This window comes from Neoarius graeffei, chromosome 23, assembly GCF_027579695.1.
Source record: "Neoarius graeffei isolate fNeoGra1 chromosome 23, fNeoGra1.pri, whole genome shotgun sequence".
Lineage (NCBI taxonomy): Eukaryota > Metazoa > Chordata > Actinopteri > Siluriformes > Ariidae > Neoarius > Neoarius graeffei.
Window position 1 is genome coordinate 37,017,081 of NC_083591.1, and position 20,587 is coordinate 37,037,667.

Sequence of the window (20,587 nt, forward strand, 5' to 3'; positions counted from 1 at the left end):
ATTTATTTTTTTTACTCAGTAACGGTTGTGATGTAAAATGTACTGAAGTACACTACTTAAAAGAAAACATACTTAAGTAAAAGTAAAAGTACACTCTTTAAAAATTACTTGAAAAAGTATAAGTACACAAAAAAGCTACTCAAGTACAGTAACGCGAGTAATGTAATTCGTTACTTTCCACCTCTGCTCACACGTTGATTAATGTGTGCTGTCCTTATAAATAAATAAAACAAAATGAAATGTTTGATTATCAGCATCATTTGCACAGGTCTGTGTCTCATCATTTTGAGGTAAAAATCCCTCAGCTGTCTGAAATGAAGAACCCAAGCCTCTTCGTCTTTCCTTCGACTGATCTCAGGTCAGACTAACCTCAGCAGGAAAATTTCTGATTAATTCAATCAGTTCTGTTCTGTTGGGTAAATACCTTGTTTAAATGTGTCTTAGATTTCTTGTCAGCGGCATGGTGGTGTCATGGTTAGCACTGTCACCTCACAGCAAGAAGGTTCTGGGTCTGATCGCCATGGATAATGGGGGCTTTTGTGTGGAGTTTGCATGTGCTCCGCTTTTCCCCACAGGTCAAAGACATGCAGATTAAATAAAAAATACCCAGCCATACAAGATAGTGCATACTTAGTGCCAGACCCAAGCCTGGATAGGTTGGGGAGGGTTGCGTCAGGAAGGGCATCTGGTGTAAAACCTATGCCAAATCTATGCAGAACAGATCTGCTGTTGCAACCCCTAACGAAAGCGGCTGAAAAAAGAAGATACATTTTATCTTCAGTAATTTAAAACATTTCAAAACTTTGTTTGGTATCATCTGTAAAGAGTATACATACTATGCTTTTCTATGTTTTGAAGACAGCATGACAGCACAGGAGCACTGAGCACATGTTGACAGCTGGAATCATTACAAACTGAACTGATGAGGCTTATGTCCATTTCTGTACATGTACAGTGTCTTACAAAAGTATTCATCCCCCTTGGTGTTTGTCCTGTTTTGTTAAATTACAAGCTGGAATTAAAATGGATTTTGGGGGGTTAGCACCATTTGATTTACACCATATGCCTACAACTTTAAAGGTGCACATTGTTTGGGTTTTTTGTGTGACACAAACAATGATTAAGTTGAAAAAAACGGAAATCTGGAGTGTGCATAAGTATTCACCCCTTTTCATAAGAAACCCCTAAATTAGAGCTGGTCCAACCAATTCACTTCATAAGTCACATAATTAGATGATTAAGATCCACCTGGGTGTAGTGGTTAGCGCTGTCACCTCACAGCAAGAAGGTCCGGGTTCGAGCCCCGTGGCTGGCGAGGGCCTTTCTGTGCGGAGTTTGCATGTTCTCCCCGTGTCCGCGTGGGTTTCCTCCGGGTGCTCCGGTTTCCCCCACAGTCCAAAGACATGCAGGTTAGGTTAACTGGAGACTCTAAATTGACCGTAGGTGTGAATGGTTGTCTGTGTCTATGTGTCAGCCCTGTGATGACCTGGCGACTTGTCCAGGGTGTACCCCGCCTTTTGCCCGTAGTCAGCTGGGATAGGCTCCAGCTTGCCTGTGACCCTGTAGAACAGGATAAAGCAGCTAGAGATAATGAGATGAGAATGAGATGAGATCCACCTGTTTGCAATCAAAGTGTCACATGATGTCTCTGTAAATCAACCTGTTCTGTAAGGACCCTGACTCTGCAACACTATGAACCAGCAACATGAAAACCAAGGAGCACTCCAAACAGGTCAGTGACAAAGTTGTGGAGAAGTATAGATCAGGGTTGGGTCATAAAAAATATCCCAGGGAACACCATGAAATCCATTGTAGCAAAATGGAAAGAATATAGCACCATTAAACCTGACAAGAGAAGGCCGCCCACCAAAACTCACAGACCGGGCAACGAGGGCATTAATCAGAGATGCAACAAAGGCACCAACGATAATGCTGAGGGAGCTGCAAAGATCCACAGTGGAGATGGGAGTATATGTCCACAGGACCACTTTAAGCCATACACTCCAGAGAGTGGAGCTTTATGGAAGAGTGGCCAGAAAAAAAGTGATTGCTTAAAAAAATTTTTTGGAGTTTGCCCAACAGCATGTGACAGACTCCCCAAGCACATGGAAGAAGATTCTCTGGTCAAATCAGACAAAAATTGAACTTTTTGGCCATCATGGGAAATGCCATGTGTGGCACAAACCCAACACCCTAAGAACACCATCCCTACAATGAAGCATGGTGGTGGCAGCATCATGCTGTGGGGAAGTTTTTCATCTGCAGGGACAGGAAAGCTGGTCAGGACTGAAGGAAAGATGGATAATAATAATAATAATAATAATAATAATAATAATAATAATAATAATAATACAGTAATAATAATAATAATAATAATAATAAGTTAAATGTATATAGTGCCTTTCAAGAAACCCAAGGACGCTTTACAATAATAGACAAAGAAATAAAAAATAAAAAATATAATAAAAAAAAAATAAATAAAAAATAAAAAGTCCACCAAGTAGGGTCAGGATGTAATTCCTGTGGTGTAGCAGCCACAGTCCCACCAAAAGGCGCACGAAAACAGGTCCCACATCTCCAGCACCGCCACCAGCAACATCGTTCGAACACCATGCCATGAATCCACAAAGCGAGCAGAGAAGCTCCGCCACGCAGAGCGCTGGTGTGTCCCAACCCGCCTGCACAGCCGCCACGACACCACCGAGCAACATCGCTCAGAACATCACGCCAAGCATTAAAGCACAGAGCGCTGGACAACCACGATGTAAAATGAGCAACGAGCTCACTGCAGTCCATAGCTGGGAGCGCAGGCATCGCCCACAGCGAACCAAGGCCTGGAGGGAACCAACGCCCAAAACTGGGTCCGGAGCTACACCACAACTGGTGGACAAAACACTCAAACAAACATCAAACTAAACAAACACAGAAAAAAAATAGAAAAAGAAATAAAATAAAACAAAAAATGTTCCGGTGAGAAGCGGCAGCCAGAACGCGCACGACGTACTCTCAATCGGAAATGGAAACGAAAAAAAAATGGCACTAAATACAGGGCAATTCTGGAGGAAAACCTCCTTGAGTCAGCCAGAGGTTTGAAACTGGGACAAAGGTTCACGGTCTAGCAGGACAATGACCTTAAACATACTGCTAAAGTTACACTGAAGTGGTTTAAAGGGAAACATTTAAATGTCTTGGAATGGCCTAGTCAAAGCCCAGCCCTCAATCCAATTGAGAATCTGTGGCATAGCTTGAAGATTGTTGTACACCAACCTAACCCATCTAACTTGAAAGAGTTGGATGAGTTTTGCCTTGAGGAATGGGCAAAAATCCCAGTGGCCAGATGTGCTAAGCTAATAGACACAAACCCCAAGAGACTTGCAGCTATAAATGTCGCAAAAGGTGGCACTATGAAGTATTGACTGGGGGGGGGGGGGTTGAATACTTATGTACACTCCAGATTTCTGTTTTTTCATCTTAATTATTGTTTGTGTCACAATAAAAAAAAGTGAACCTTTTAAGCGGTAGGCATGTTGTGTAAATCAAATGGTGCTCACCCCCAAAAAATCCATTTTAATTCCAGCTTGTAATGCAACAAAACAGGATGAATACTTTTCATTCATACCCAAGGGGGATGAATACTTTTGCAAGGCACTGTAACTATCCAAAAACTTATCAAACCATAAGGTAATCACATGCAACTAGCAGGATTTTAGACATCTTTATGTAGAATAATTCAATTTACCAATATGTTTGTTAAACCAGCTTCTCACACAGCATGACATCTGCAGGTAGACACCAAAGCCAAACTAGAAATAGCCTAAATGAAAACATTTACACCTTGTTTTCCATCTTTTCTCTTTGCTTTACAGAATTTAGCTGTAGTGACTTTCGTTGACTTTTTGGAGACAGCCTCACATAGTCAAAGCTCCACAGTGTGGATTTGCTCCAACTGCAGAATGTATTGACATATTTTGCACACACCTACTGCTGAGTGAAAAATACAGCTATACAGAGGCAAAATAATGAAAGACTACCGTCAAGCCACAGGTCCTCTACAAACATACCAGAAAATCTATCCCAGTGTAACAAAAACAGTTAACGCTGCCAAAGGTTGACATGACATTCTTGCATTATGAGATGTTTAGCAGGGCAGCAGCATTGCTTGCAAAGATATTCACTAAGTACTTGAACTAGATACAATCCCAATTCCAAACAAAATTTGGAATGTTTTGTAAAATGTAAATAAAAACAGAATGTGATGTTTTGCAAACCATGGAACCCTATAAATCATTGAAAATAGTACAAAGACAACATATCAAATGTTGAAACTTTTTTTTTAATCTGCTCATTTTGAATTTAGTGCCAGCAACACCTTGGAAAAGTTCTGTAATGTTTAATAATAATAATAATAATAATAATAATAATAATTTGGTTAATTGGCAACAGGTCAGCAACATGACCTTCATGATCAATGTGCACCTACAACCTTCGGGCTGTGACAGAATATTTCTGCCACATAATGGATCCAGCAGGCTATGATGCATTCAAAGCAGCATTGGCTAAACAGGGCTAGATACTCTGAGTTAATCAGCAAGAGAATGTAGACATCCACCAGGGCACAACCTCCATTACTGAGACTCTTCAAGGACTCTCCTCCCAGATGGAGAGCCTTCAGGCTTCGACTGCTGGCCGACCAGCAATGGCACCTATCAGCCAACTGGTGGCTCTTGCATTACCACCTCCCCAAGAGCTTCATCTGCTTGTTTCACATCCAGATGGTGTGCCCTGGACCTGTTGTTCATTCCTTTCTCAGTACCACTTAGCTATGGAACTTCAGGCATCTGCCTTCCCTTCTAAGAGTTCTTGTGTAGTGTATGTCATCATACAGTCTCTTGCAAAAGTATTCATCCCCCTTTGTGTTTGTCCTGTTTTGTCGCATTACAAGCTGCAATCAAAATGGATTTTTGGGGGGTTAGCACCATTTGATTTACATAACATGCCTACAACTTTAAAGGTGAAAGTTGTTTTATTGTGAAACAAACAATAATTAAGATGGAAAAAAAACAGAAATCTGGAGTGTGCATAGGTATTCACCCCCCCCCCCCCCCCCCCCCCCAAAAAAAAAAAAAAAAAAAAGAAAAGTTAATACTCTGTAGAGCCACCTTTTGCTGCAATTATTTCCCTTTAAGCCACTCCAGTGTAGCTTTAGCAGTATGTTTAGGGTCATTGTCCTGCCGGAACATGAACCTTCATCCCAGTCTCAAACCTCTGGCCGACTCAAACAGGTTTGCCTTGTATTTAGTCCCATCCATATTTCCTTCAATCCTGACCAGCTTTTCAGTCCCTGCAGATGAAAACATCCCCACAACATTATGCTACAATCACCATGCTTCACTGTACGAATGGTGTTCTCAGGGTGTTGGGCTTGTACTCCACATGACATTTCCCATGATGGCCAAAAAGATCAATTTTAGTCTCATCTGACCAGAGAATCTTCTTCCATGTTTTTGGGGAGTCTGTCACATGCTGTTGGGCAAACTCCACACGTGTTTTCTTCAGCAATGGCTTTTTTTCTGGCCACTCTTCCAGAAAGCCCCACTCTGTGGAGTGTACAGCTGAAAGTGGTCCTATGGACAGATACTCCCATCTCCACTGTGGATCTTGGCAGCTCCTTCAGTGTTATCTTTTGCGTCTTTGTTGCATCTCTGATTAATGCCCTCCGTGCCAGGTCTGTGAGTTTTGGTGGGCAGCCTTCTCTTGTCAGGTTTGTAGTGGTGACATATTCTTCCATTTTGCGATAGTGGATTTAATGGTGCTCCCTGGGATATTCAAAGTTTGGGATATTTTCTTATAACCCAACCCTGATCCATACTTCTTCACAACCTTGTCTCTGACCTGTTTGGAGTGCTCCTTGGTTTTCATGTTGCTTAGTTACAAGTGTTGTAGAGTCAGAGTCCTTCCAGAACAGGTTGATTTAAAGAGACATCATGTGACAGATCATGTGACACTTTGATTGCACACAGGTGGATCTTAATCATGGACCTTGCCGATTGGATGGATGGATGCTCACTTACAGCAGCAGAATCTGAGAAGAAGCTGTAGGTTCAAACCTAGGACCATCGCCCCTCTGTCAGATAGTGCCACCTCAGCACACAACCAAAATAAACACAGCTAAATAAAATGATGACAGCCATGACAGCCCTAAACACTGAATTTCGGAATCAATATCAACAAATACCAAAAAAAAAAAAAATGTAGCCATACTGAAAAAAAAAAATTAATATTAATACTAGTCAATCAGGGCTAGTCCTACTCCAATCCGAGTTTTGTTGCATGCCACTTGGTGGATGCATAAATTGTTTCAAAGATAAAAAAAAGTCTGCATTCTTCATCTAAAGAAGATAAAGCTTAATTAAGGATCACTTAGACATGTTTATTCCATGGTCTTACATAAAAAAATATATATTAAACACAGAGAGAGAGAGAGAGAGAGAGAGAGAGAATTCAGCTGTTTCTTATCCAATCAAATACCAAAAGAGATATGGATACTTAAGAAAGAATGATTCATGAGAAACGTAATCGGCTCTTGGACTCCAAGATAAAAACACACTTCAGAATGAAAACATCTGAGAACAAATACAAAAATCATGGTAAACAATCAGTTTCCATGCAACAAGCTTGCTTGTGAACTCTGAAAATCTCTCCATCAACAGCATGAGTATTCAAACATCATTAAAGTACATACTGTTCCATACAGAACACCAAAAGTAGGTGTCAAAAGTAGGAGCTTGGAAGGTAGGTGTGAACTTAGCATGTCTGTCCATGTGTGTACCTGTCTACTATTCTAAACCTGGATCATTTCATTGAAGGGGTAGCCATGTGTCCTTTGCAAGCATCTAATGAAAATGGCTGTGGTGGTCTTTGGTTGATTATGAAATGTAGGCACCATTAATTACAGTATAGTGAATGCATGCACAGTATTCCTGTACTGCATACTAGTATCATCTTGCAACCCTGATTTAACGGGATATAATAGCCTTAATACTAGTCTCTAGAGTGTCAGCAATTGCTATCATATATTCCATTTCAATTATCATCACTAACTGAGGGTAGCATGGTGGTGCAGTGGTGAGCACTGTTGCCTCACAGCAAGATGGTTCTGGGTTCAAACCTCATGGCCGACTGGGGCCTTTCTGTGTGGAGTTTGTATGTTCTCCTTGTGGTTGTGTAGGTTTCCTCTGGGTGCTCTGGTTTCCCCCACAGTTTAAAGACATGCGGTAAGGTTAACATGGGGCATCCATGGTCTGAGGTTGGGCTGAAGTGTCCTTGAGCAAGAGCACCTAACCCCATACTGCTCCCTGGGTGCTTTGGCATAGCTGCCCACTGCTCGGGGTATGTGCATGTGCGTGTTCACTACTTTAGATGGGTTAAATGCAGAGGTTAAATTTTACTGTGTGCTTAAGTCTGTGCTTGAGTGTACGTGTGATAAATAAAGGCTTCTTGGGTTTAGTCCAGGTGCTCCGGTTTCCTCTCACAGTCCAAAAACATGCAAATTAGATCAACTGGCTACTCTAAATTGCCTGTAGGTGTGAATATGAGTATGAATGATTGTTCTTCTTTGTGTTAGCCCTGTGATAGATTGGCAACCTGCTCAGGGTGATTGTGAAATCAGCTGGGATGGGCTCCAGCTTCCTGTGTAACCCAGATGATTAAGTGATTTAGATAATGGATGGATCACCAACTAACTTTGTGTGCTGATCATAACAGTGTGATTGGAAACCTTTGTAAGAATTTCAACAAACTAGGAGAAAGTGATGAAATAATATGGTCACACTGTCCCTAATCAAGTTTAAATTATTGTTTTTATTATTGGTTTAATAATTCAACAACAACAACAATAATAATAATAATAATAATAATAATTATTATTATTATTATTATTATTATGAATTTTTGATTATTAATTCATAATTTATTATTGGGGTGGCACGGTAGTGCAGTGGTTAGAACTGTTGCCTCACAGCAAGAAGATTTCGGGTTCAAACCTCACAGCTGATGGGGGCCTTTCTGTGTGGAGTTTGCATGTTCTCTCCGTGTCTGCGTGGGTTTCTGCCCACAGTTCAAAGATATGCAGATTAGGTAAAAACACTCAGCCATTGGGGTTGTACAAGCCAGTGCACACTTAGTGCCAGTCCTCAACCCAGATGGATTGAGGAGGGTTGCATCAGGAAGGGCATCCTGTGTAAAAACCTATGTCAAATCAAATATGCAGATCATGATGATCCACTGTGGTGACCCATAATGGGAGCAGCCAAAAAAAGATTATTGTTTGTATAATTATAACATAATAATTATTTAATTAATATGTATAATTAATCAAAATATACAATTTAAGAATATTAATATTGTTAGGATACCAATAGCTTTCCATTTCAAGAACTCTACCACTGTGTTTCCCTATCTGAAAGGGTTTTAAACAATATCCCATTTATGAAGCGAATAATTTTAAACTTTAAAAAGAACCCCTTGAAGATTTTTTTTTTTTTTTGACTCAAATCCAGCCAGGACCTCTTTCCTCACTGGGAGTGACCTGCTCATCTCATTCGTTGGACAAGCTACAGTACGTACAGAACTCAGCTGCAAGGCGTCTCACTCGTACCAAGCACTGGCAGCACATCTCCCCCACCCTCATTCATCTTCACTGGCTCCCGATCAACGCCCTTCATGCCCTTGCTCCCCAGTATTTGTTGGACCTCTTACACCACAAGACCCCATCCCGGACTCTGCAGTCCACTGATAAGGGTATGGTCCTTATCCCCCACACCAGACTGTGGACATTTGGGGATAGAGCCTTCAGTGTAGCTGCCCAGACTCTCTGGAACTCTCTCCTCTTGGTGATCTGCAATGCTCTTTCCCTTAGTTCTTTCAAAAAAAACACCCAAAAACTCACTTGTTCATTCAGGCTTTTTGTTTTTAATTTTTGTTTCACTATGTAAAGCTTCCTTAGGTTCTCTGAAAGGCGCTATATCAATAAAAGTTGTTATTATTATTATTATTATTATTATTATTATTATTATTATTATTATTATTCCCCCAATCCCCTTACTCTGGGTTTATTGGGTTTCCGTGTGCGGTGATGGCCGGGGATGCATATTTATTGATGTAGGGATCAACTACAGAAGCATCCCAGCTTTCTCAGCCCTCTTTGGCCCCTCACTGCAGTGCATGGTGGGTATTAGGCTCAGGCTTTTGTCTACTGCTGGTTTACATTCTATGCACTCAATTTTCACCCTCTCTCTCCTCTGGCTTTTTCACATTCATTCTCTCTTTCCCCTGCTATCCCATGATCCTATATGGTAGATTACAGAGGTAAAACAACAAGAGTCACGTCATAAACCATTTAATTTCTGAACTGTTCTTACAAGGATCTCACACACACACACACACACACACACACACACACACACACACACACACTTGGCAACGGATACTCCTGGCTGTCATAACTGGCCTCATAAATGTCAAATTAATACTCTTGCGCACATCAACTGTGATTCGGAGGTATAAATTCATGCTATATGCAACCAATATATCATTTCATTGAGGCAATTCCTTAAGATAGTCATACTTTTTCCCTGCTTTTAAAAGGCCTACTGTGAAAAATTTGTGAACATCTTCTAGCCTAGGTCCATACATTTTTATAACTGTCATTAAGTGCAGGCAAGGAAATGTAGGTGCAGGTTTCGAGTTTTGAGAAGAGGCCTCCTGAGTGAATAACCCAAAGAGGCAGGTAGTAATCAGTAGCCATAAACAGGAGGGAGGTCAGGCAATTGTGATGGCAAATGGATTGTGGGAATAGATTGTGATGCATTTGCCAACGTGCTGGGAACATTTTTCATGAAAAGTTTGAAAACTAAGGGGGGCATTGACCAAGCCATATAGTATTACCAAGTGTTTGTGCTTGCCAGAGGTCATACTAGATGTCGTTTTCCATTTGTACGGTGGATAGTGAGTTTGGTGAAAATTACAGAAGCTATTTTTCTTTGTTTTTTGTTTTGTTTTTTTTAAGGATGAGAGCACGAGGGGCACATGGTAATTGTACACAACTAAAATTTGGATTTTCAGCATCCGTACAATGTATCCATCATGGTTTTGCTTTCAGTGTGGGGCAAGAAATAAACATGTGACCTTGAAAGAGTAGTATTAGAGACTAAATCAATGGCATGGTCATAAGGTATGTAAGGGTGAAGAGCACATACTTTGACCTTCATGAATTCTTCCTGAAAGTCCTCATAACACACTGGAAATGATAACTGACACCTGAACTTTAGGGCTTTCAATAAATGCACAGGCAATGGGGATAACAGGATATAAAATATCTTACAGTGAGGGGACCAGGCAGTATCTTGGCATTGTGGGGACCAGGAAGTATCTGGACAGTGATGGGACCAGATTGTGATTTATTTGCCAGACCAAGAGATTTTTAAATTGGGCTTTGGGGAGATTCTATGAAATGAGGGAGGCTCTTACTATGTATGTGTTGGGGAATCATTTGAAGCATAATGACTCCCTAGACAACTGGTTTGCCATCCAGAGCTTGGAAGTGAATTTTAGTATGTAATGGTTGCACAGGGATCTTTAGCTAATAAACACGATTGGAATTTATGAATATACTGCCCATTCCAATCTCAATAGCGAGAACATATTGCTTCAACGATGAAGAACAACAGCGATAAATGTTTTTTTTTTTTTTGGGGGGGGGGGGGGGGGTTGTTGGTTTTTTTTTAGTCATTTCAGATGTTCGTGGACATTGAGCTGTTGTAACTGATCTGCATGGTTTATGGAGAGGATATTATCCCTTCTTCTGTGAAAACTGGAGCTTGTTCAGGATCACATTTTCTTCTTTCCATGAGAAGCTTGTGAAGGTAAACAGGTAGTTCAATGCGTGAATCAAGTTGCATGATTTAGTCTCAGCATGTCAGTTTTGTGTGATTGTGTCTCTCCACAACCCATGAGTGTGTGTGACTTTAGGGGACATTCAGCAGTAGTCCATGTTTCAGGGTTAAAAGGCACTCTGCCACCTTTTTTAGTTGCTGAGAGGTCTAGAGAAGAAACAGCCAAAGTGGTGACAGAGTCTGGCACCACTAATTGCTGAAGATAGCAGGATTCCCCAGTGTGCCATGGATGTAAGTGATTTGCTGTTGTTTCCCACCTACATCACAGCCATATACATCAGTGAAACCTGCTGTGCCCATGTTAGCGGTAAAGTATCCTGTCACAGACAGGAGAACACAGGCATAAATACTGAGATTTAATAAAAAGTCAAACCAGAGGGAGCAGATAGTAATTAAGTTGGGTGTCACGGTGGTGTAGTGGTTAGCACTGTCACCTCACAGCAAGAAGGTTCTGGTTTTGAGCCCAGCGGCTGATGGGAGGCTTTCTGTGTGGAGTTTGCATGTTCTCCCCGTGTCTGTGTGGGTTTCCTCCGGGTGCTCCGGTTTCCTCCACAGTCCAAAGACATGCGGTGACATGGGGCGGCATTGGGCTGAAGTGCCCTTGAGCAAGGCACCAAACCTCCAACTGCTCCCCTGGCGCTGTATCATAGCTGCCCACTGCTCTGGGTATGTGTGTGTTTGTGTGTGTGTGCTCATTGCTTATGTGTGTGTTCACTGCTCCAGATGGGTTAAATGCAGAGAGGAATTTCACTGTGCTTAAGTGTACGTGATAAAGTTGTTGTTCTTGTTCTTCTAAATAATGATGAACAGGCAACACGCTTAGCAAACAGGTATAAACTAAATAAAACTAAAGCAAGAACACAACTAACAAACTAGGGGCAAAACCAGAAAATCAGACTAGCAGCAAAAAAAGGCGCATTAACATTACAAGGTATGATCTGGAGTGAGAAAACATATTTATTGTTACTGTATCCAGGTTATTTTAAGGCATGTCTTGTGTCCGAAATCACTCACTACTCACTATATAGTGGACTATATAGTGAGTTCACCATTTTGTAGTGCTGTCCAAATGTATAGTGAGAATTGTTACACTCTATATAGTGCGCTCAAAGTATCCCACAATGCATCATGAAAAATAACGTAAAACCGATGGTCACTAACCAAGCAATATATCCCATCACTCATTGCGGTGGCACAAAAAAAAGTGTGTTGGGGTGAATGGACGGAGGAAGAAACACATTATAAACAGATAGTCAAGTACAATTAAAATTAGTAACAGAATAGAAAATAAGCTGAAATAGAATGAGACATAAAATACAAGAATAAAAGTTACAGTGCAGAGAGAGGAATTAAACAAAAGCCTCAAATTTGGTTGAATAAAAGGCAGGGACGAAGAAGAAAGTATTCAGCATTGATTTAAAAGAACTGAAAGATGCAGCAGACACAAAGTACTTTGTGTTTATTAATGTGGGAAATACACTCAGTATAGCATGTATTTATCACAAAAATACATGTATGTATTTATTATTTTGAAAACCCACCAGCTGACTGATCTGGCAGGTTTTAATTGTGCGACAGTAATGATGTAAATAACGGTGCAATGGAGTAGTGTCCGAAAGTGGGTTTTGTTTGTTTGTTTGTTTGTTTGTTTGTTTGTTTGTTTGTTTGTTTGTTTTTTCCATTTTACCAATGAACTCACGAGATGGTCCTCTATATACGTACAACCCCTGGCAAAAAAATATGGAATCACTACTCTTGGAGGATGTTCATTCAGCTGTTTTACTTTGTAGCCAATATGAGATGCAAAATTATTTTATTTAACAGCTGAGTAGTGACTCCATATTTTTTGCCAGGGTTTGTAGTAATTCCCTATATGGTGAGTAGAGAGTAGTGAACGAGTGAGTGATTTCGGACACAGGGATGGTCTGGCATTAACAATAACTGTGCATGGAACTTTACTTTACAATGACATAATATTGCCTGTAACTGATGGAATAATAAGGAAACAATCAATCAGTTTTCTTTATATAAGAATTTCATAGATATATATTGTGTCTGTAATGATTTGTTGTTAACAAGACATGTGATCAATACTATGTTCTGATTCTTGGCTGTTTACAGTGGTGCTTGAAAGTTTGTGAACCCTTTAGAATTTTCTATATTTCTGCAGAAATATAACCTAAAACATCATCAGATTTTCATACAAGTCCTAAAAGTAGATAAAGAGAACCCAGTTAAACAAATGAGACAAAAATATTATACTTGGTCATTTATTTATTGAGGAAAATGATCCAATATCACATGTCTGTGAGTGGCAAAAGTATGTGAACCTTTGCTTTCAGTATCTGATGTGACCCCCTTGTGCAGCAATAACTGCAGCTAAACATTTCCAGTAACTGTTGATCAGTCCTGCACACCGGCTTGGAGGAATTTTAGCCCATTCCTCCGTACAGAACAGCTTCAACTCTGGGATGTTGGTGGGTTTCTTCACATGAACTGCTCACTTCAGGTCCTTCCACAACGTTTCGATTGGATTAAGGTCAGGACTTTGACTTGGCCATTCCAAAACATTAACTTCATTCTTTGGTAGAACAACTTGTGTGCTTAGGGTCGTTGTCTTGCTGCATGACCCACCTTCTCTTGAGATTCAGTTAATGGACAGAGGTTCTGACATTTTCCTTTAGAATTCACTGGTATAATTCAGAATTCATTGTTCCATCAATGATAGCAAGCCGCCCTGGCCCCGATGCAGCAAAACAGGCCCAAACCATGATACTACCACCCCCATGTTTCACAGATGGGATAAGGTTCTTATGCTGGAATGCAGTGTTTTCCTTTCTCCAAACATAACACTTCTCATTTAAACCAAAAACTTCTATTTTGGTCTCATCTGTCCACAAAACATTTTTCCAATAGCCTTCTGGCTTGTCCACATGATCTTTAGCAAACTGCAGACGAGCAGCAATGTTCTTTTTGGAGAGCGGTGGCTTTCTCCTTGCAACCCTGCCATGCACACCATTGTTGTTCAGTGTTCTCCTGATGGTGGACTCATGAACATTAGCCAATGTGAGAGAGGCCTTCAGTTGCTTAGAAGTTACCCTGGGGTCCTTTGTGACCTCGCCGACTATTACATACCTTGCTCTTGGAGTGATCTTTGTTGGTCGACCACTCCTGGGGAGGGTAACAATGGTCTTGAATTTCCTCCATTTGTACACAATCTGTCTGACTGTGGATTGGTGGAGTCCAAACTCTTTAGAGATGGTTTTGTAATCTTTTCCAGCCTGATGAGCATCAACAATGCTTTTCCTGAGGTCCTCAGAAATCTTCTTTCTTCATGCCATGATACACTTCCACAAACATGTGTTGTGAAGATCAGACTTTGATAGATCCCTGTTCTTTAAATAAAACAGGGTGCCCACTCACACCTGATTGTCATCCCATTGATTGAAAACACCTGACTCTAATTTCACCTTCAAATTAACTGCTAATCCTAGAGGTTCGCATACTTTTGCCACTCACAGATATGTAATATTGGATCATTTTCCTCAATAAATAAATTACCAAGTATAATATTTTTGTCTCATTTGTTTAACTGGGTTCTCTTTATCTGCTTTTAGGACTTGTGTGAAAACCTGATAATGTTTTAGGTCATATTTATGCAGGAATATAGAAAATTCTAAAGGGTTCACAAACTTTCAAGCACCACTGTATGTTCAGTTTGAATAACATATTAAAACCATGTCAATAATCAGAAAATCATGTCCTCTGCTTAGTTGCATGTTTGAATGTACCCATAGCATTAACTCCCTTCTGCCAAATTCTTTCTTGGACTCAAATATTATACTTCCCATTTCCCTCATTCCAAGCATGAAGAAGAATGTTCACGTTCATATTTGTTCATATGTAGATGTTTAAAATACCTCACTCCATATTTATATTGCAAACATGCAGGCATGCACACACACTCTAAATCCTAATTATTCACATCAAATGGTGCACGGTCCATTCAGTGAATGCACTTAATTCCCTGTGTCCATACATTTGTATTCAGATGGATGATTATATGGTAGCTAGGGAAAAGAGTGTATAGTCAGCATATTAGAAGAGAAGAGAACTGTTAGAAGATAAGAAAAAAAGGTGAAAGAGAGAAGGAGGTGAGAAAGAAAGATAAGAAAGTGTCTGATAGACAAGTAGAACAAAAAAGAATGTATAATAAAAAAGGAGGGAGGTGAAGGTTTACTCTCAGCACCAGAATGTTGGAGAAAAGAATGAGTTAATGAAGGGAAACCTCCTGAGGTATTTGATTTCATCTTTACTCCATCAGATTTATGGAAGGATGCAGGGAATCTAAGCCAGAAAAAAGAAAAAGAAAAGAAAAGAGTGACGGCACTCTGTCTGTGACCCGTCTTACTGGCTGTGTTCTATGGAAATCCACTCCAATCCTAGGAGCCTCCAGAGGTTTGTTTCCAATGTCCAAAAGCACAAGTTGCCATTAACATTCCTTCATAAGGGTGTAATTAGAGCCTTGTGTTAAACCCTGGAGGAAACAAAGTAAAATACTATACTAACTAATCAAATGTGAACTTGGTTAAGAAGTTGTGTTTTTTGTCTCTTTTTTTCCTTCTTGTTCTTGTTTACTTCCGAAAATGTCATCTGTTGTGCAATTATAAACATGTTGAGTTCTGAGTCATCTGACTTCCTTTTGGTCCCTAGTTAGACTGGGCAAATTAAACCAACATGGTATCAAGCTTACAAATTCATAACAATTCATACATTCGGGTCTATAAATATAATAATTGACTTTTTTTTATTTTGCTTCTGTATAACATCACACTGGAGATCTGCAGTCAGGATGTAACTGAAGTGTAGATTTTCAGTTTTAATTCAAGGGGTTTAAAGCAACAATAATGTATGTGGTGTACACAAACCAACTAGACAATCAGAATATGTGCAGCTGTATGTAAACAGGAATGTTAGTGGAATATTCATTTTCATTAGCTATGCAAACAGCTTAGTTTTTATAAGGGCAAAAACATAGTGACAGTCACAAAGTCTAACATCAAGAGATTCCTTCATGAATGTAAATATAGAGGGTTTACCTCAAGCTGCAACCCACTAGTAATCATTGGCCTAATGGTTAGAGAAGCAGCTTTGGGACCAAAAGGTTGCCAGTTCGATTCCCTAAATCAGCAGGAATGATTGAAGTGTCCTTGAGCAAGGCACCTAACTCCCAACTGCTCCCCAGGCTGCTCTGGGTATGTTGTATGTTGATCTGGTAATGTAATGTGGTAACACTTAGGAAGAGAAAGGCCAGATTAGACTTTGGTAGAAAACTGATGCAAGAGCTTCTTAAAGCAATGGAATGTTGTTAAATGGCCGAGTCAGTCAACCCAACTGGGCATCCTTTTCACTTACTGAAGACAAAACCGAAGGTAGAAAGGCTCACAAATAAGCAGAAACTGAAGGCAGCTGTGGTAAAGGCCTGGCAAAGCATCTCAAGGGAGGAAACTCAGCATCTGCTGATATCCATGGGTTCCAGACTTCAGGCAGACATTGGCTGCAAAGGACTTACATCCAAGTATTAACAATAATCCTTATAATTATACTAGTTTGTCCAGTTACTTTTGAGCCTGTGAAAATGGAGGGACTATGTAATGAATTGCTGTAATTATTAAACAGCTAATGCAATATTTTCTGTTAAACCCTTTGAATTAAAGCTGAAAGTCTACATTTAAATCACATCTTGATTGCGTCATTTCAGATCCATTGTGGTGGTGTACAGAGGCAAAATTACAAACATTGTGTGACTGTCCAAATACTTATGGAACAGTTTGTATATTTGAGGCTAATATTAGGGTTAGAGCTGGAGTTAGTGATCCTTTCATCTGATTTCTGCTTGTATGGAACTGAAAAAATAAGAATCTAACCACATCACCTGCTCTTGTTTAAATTTGTGGGAAATTGTGAAACTTGGAAATAAGGGTTCACCACACAAACGTCACTATAGGATGGCAATGAGAATGCTTGGGTAGGCACTTCATAAAACTAGTGAAGCCAAACGTTGCTGGTTTCAGGAAACTGGTTTAAGCTTTTGAATGGAAAATTATCATTTGTGTCATGAAAACAGAAACATTAAAAGGGAAAGCCTTCAAAACAGCAAAAGAGCAGAGGGAGAGACGCCACTATTAAGCAGATAGAATATGAACAAAACAAAGCATGAAAGGTACAAAGGATATAAGAAATGTTGATGAAAGAGGGGAAATTTGAAGTGGAATGCAATAGCAATGTAAAAGTTGAGTAACAAAGAAAGAGCACGAGTGAAATGAAATCATGAAACAAAATGAAAATGATTCCGATTCAGACTGGGGAGAAGGGCAATGGGTGGAAGTCTGGGATGTTTAATGCAAATAAAAAGAGGAGCCAAACTCTATACCCACATCACACTCAAATAAATGTAATATTTTGCAACAAGTAATGCACTACATATTAATTCAGATGTTGTACTCGCATTACACAGAATTTCTCACAGATGTGCTGAATCACTGCCTCCAGCTGTGGGATGGAAACCTGAATACTAATAGTGATACATGACAGATGGAGATGTGTTAAGTTGGCCATTATTGTGGTTGTAGAATGGCAGAAAAAGTGAACCACTTCAGTTCAACCACATATGCACACACTTTATAAACTCTGCAGGTATGCAGAAACATGCGTGAAAACTCTATCACCCCATCCAGTGTGTGTGTGTATGAAGCAACCAGTATCGTTGCTACACACTGTCTGCAGATATAAAACCTGACCCTACGTACACACAAACATTCACACACACATGCAGAGTGTCAAAATGGTGAGTATGTATGTAGGATGTTGTGAGCATTAATACTCCTCATACAAGTTTCCCTCTCTTACAAGCAAACACACACACACACACACACGACAGTGCATGGTGCCATTTCAAGGCTGCACACCAGGGGTAAAGAATGCCAACCACAAGCCTTTTGGGAAAACATGACAGGGAAATACAACACCATTACGCCAATTTAATTCCTCTAATATCTCACACATGGACACACACACAAACTACTTCACCACTTTTCTCTTTATGCTCTAGAGATAGAAGTATGCTCTAGAGATATCTGTTTTCACAGTTATAAAACACACTTTTTTTCAAATAGAAGAAATGGGAACGTCAGTCCATGGGACTTAAAATAGGGTCAATAAAGAGGAATCAAGGCTAGATAGATGATGATGATGATACGCTGGTAATCATGTAGCTTTATATTTCATTTTTTGCACAGGTCACACAGTCCTGTGTTAAAGGTATAGTCAGTCATTTTTGTGGGAGTTAATTACTGATACAGCCCTTACTTCAGTGTTCCCTCTAATGGCACCAAAAACCAAAGTCCCACCCAAATACACATGCAAGGTTAGAAAGCCTGAATTCCAGTGCAAAAGGGACAGCTTTCTGAATTGATAAGCAATATGACTGACAAGCAAGTAAACGTGGCTCCTTGTGCTGATTGGTTGGATACTGGTGATCTACATTGTTTGTTGTTGTTGTCCTGTTTACAGACCATAGAGAACTGAAAGAAAATTTACTTTAAAAAATTTGGGGTGGTGGAGGGGGATGGTGAGTGCCTACATTAACTTTATTGAGAATATTTTTAGGAATGTTAACCTGACTCAGGCCAATTTATATGAATCACTGACAGTCATTTTTCTTAGTTGCTTTCATGTCTTTTTTTTCTCTCCCCTTTTCCCTTTCTCTCATCCATTTCCTTTCTCTCATACTGTAGAGTATGTGGCAATGGTCCAATCTCCAAAGCAGGCATAAAACAAGTCTTAAACCTTTCAGCACCTTAACCTCTTCATAACATATATATGATGGGGAAAAAACTGAACACCGGCATGTACACTTTAATTTATTTTAAGATTTTGAAAGGAATAATGGAACCAATGGACAGACTGAACCCATTATAGGGCTGTTCATGTGCCAAGGCAACCCACAGTATTCTCAAGCCAATTAGCAGCAATGTGAGGAGAATCTCTGCTCTTATTCCTCTCATGCATGTGAATGTACACGAGAGGCTTCACTAACCTCAGCTCATAGGTGCCAGAAAGAACGTCATGGTTCCGCCATCATTTGTGGCTTTAAAGGAACTCTGGACGTGATTTTCCAAATGAGTTAAAATTCATTTGCAATTGCCTGGATCACTTTCACAAAGAACAGATGGGTCTCAATAATACATTGTGTTCCAAAATTATGATACCGAGTTAAAAGGGAGGGAGTAAGTTTGTGTGTGTGTGTGTGTGTGTGTGTGTGTGTGTGTGTGTGTGAGAGAGAGAGAGAGAGAGAGAGAGAGAGAGAGAGAGAGAGAGATTCAAAGCATAGTTGTCAACTAAAAACCATTTCCATTTCCAAGCATCCGCATTATACTACACCGTACTTATCTGGCTTATATAAAAAGGAGGACGGAGGGGAGGAATTAAAGACAGGGAAATTAAAAAGAAAGAATGAACAAACAAACAAACAAACAAACAAACAGCTGGTCAGAGAAACTAGCATAATTACCAGATTGGGAAACTACTATGAACAATAAAAATCTGTTTGTCCTTAATGTCATTGGTCTCCTCCCAGCTGAAGCATTCCATATCGGCCAGTCACACACTGTCATTTGAATGACCTCGAAAAAAATTCAAGCCGGACAAACAAGAAAGTTCTAATGATTAATGATTCTTTTTAAAAACAATGGGTGTTTTCTTAATTTCAAGGAAGGATCTTTAATGTTTACATTTCAAGGATGTCATGTAATTGAATCCTACTGAAGGACTGCTCAGATTGTCTAGGACCCTTCGAATTCGACCAAGGATGGAGTCCTTTGTTCAGAAATTTTTCAAGGATGCATGTGTGCATCCTTGGCATCAGCACCCACAATCCTACGCACATGTACAAGGCAGGACCTTTTCAATGACCTGTCCTACCAAGGACCAAGGAAGCATCCTTGACTTTGAGAAATACCATACAAATCGTGTCATGGTAGTGACAAAGGGGTGCAGAATTACACTACCCATCAGCCCCTGCATGTCATGTCATGATCTCTTACACTGGTGTCTTGTTATACTTTGTTAGTGCTACTATTTAAGTTCTAGTTTTTCAGTGTTTCATAGTCAAGCTTGTGTTGTTTTTGTTGTAGTGTTTATGTGTAGTAGTTTGCCACAGTTTCACTTGGAGTCTGCATGTTTTTGCATTGTATCCACAGTTCAGGTTTATGGCCGGCCCTTCTTTTCACAGTTTTTTTTGGTTGTTGGTTTAAGGCCCGGTCACACAATACCGATAACTATAACTACAACTATAATGATAACTATGAATAAATCGGTCCCCTGCAGTTTATGTGGTTGGTGGTCACACCAGACCGATAACGATACCTATAGCCCAGGCCTGGGTTCATCCGTATCAGTGAGATTGCTTCTGGAGTGATTTTTCCAAGCCTGGACCTGATCCGATAAAACATCTGACCAATCAGGTAATTGTTTACATGTGACGTTGTCTGAGCAAGTGCTATTTTTCCCCAGGCATCTTTGTACATCCTTGTTGCATCATGAAGTCACGGAATACGGATTCATGGAAAATAAAA

The 20,587-nt window shown here is 40.0% G+C and overlaps 1 protein-coding gene across 3 annotated transcripts in view; it reads right to left on the reverse strand.

Annotated features, from left to right (window-relative positions):
* The window catches only part of gpc5c (glypican 5c), a 220,823-nt gene that overhangs the window by 108,919 nt on the left and 91,317 nt on the right, over positions 1-20,587 (reverse strand). The gene's annotated exons all lie outside the window — the stretch shown is intronic.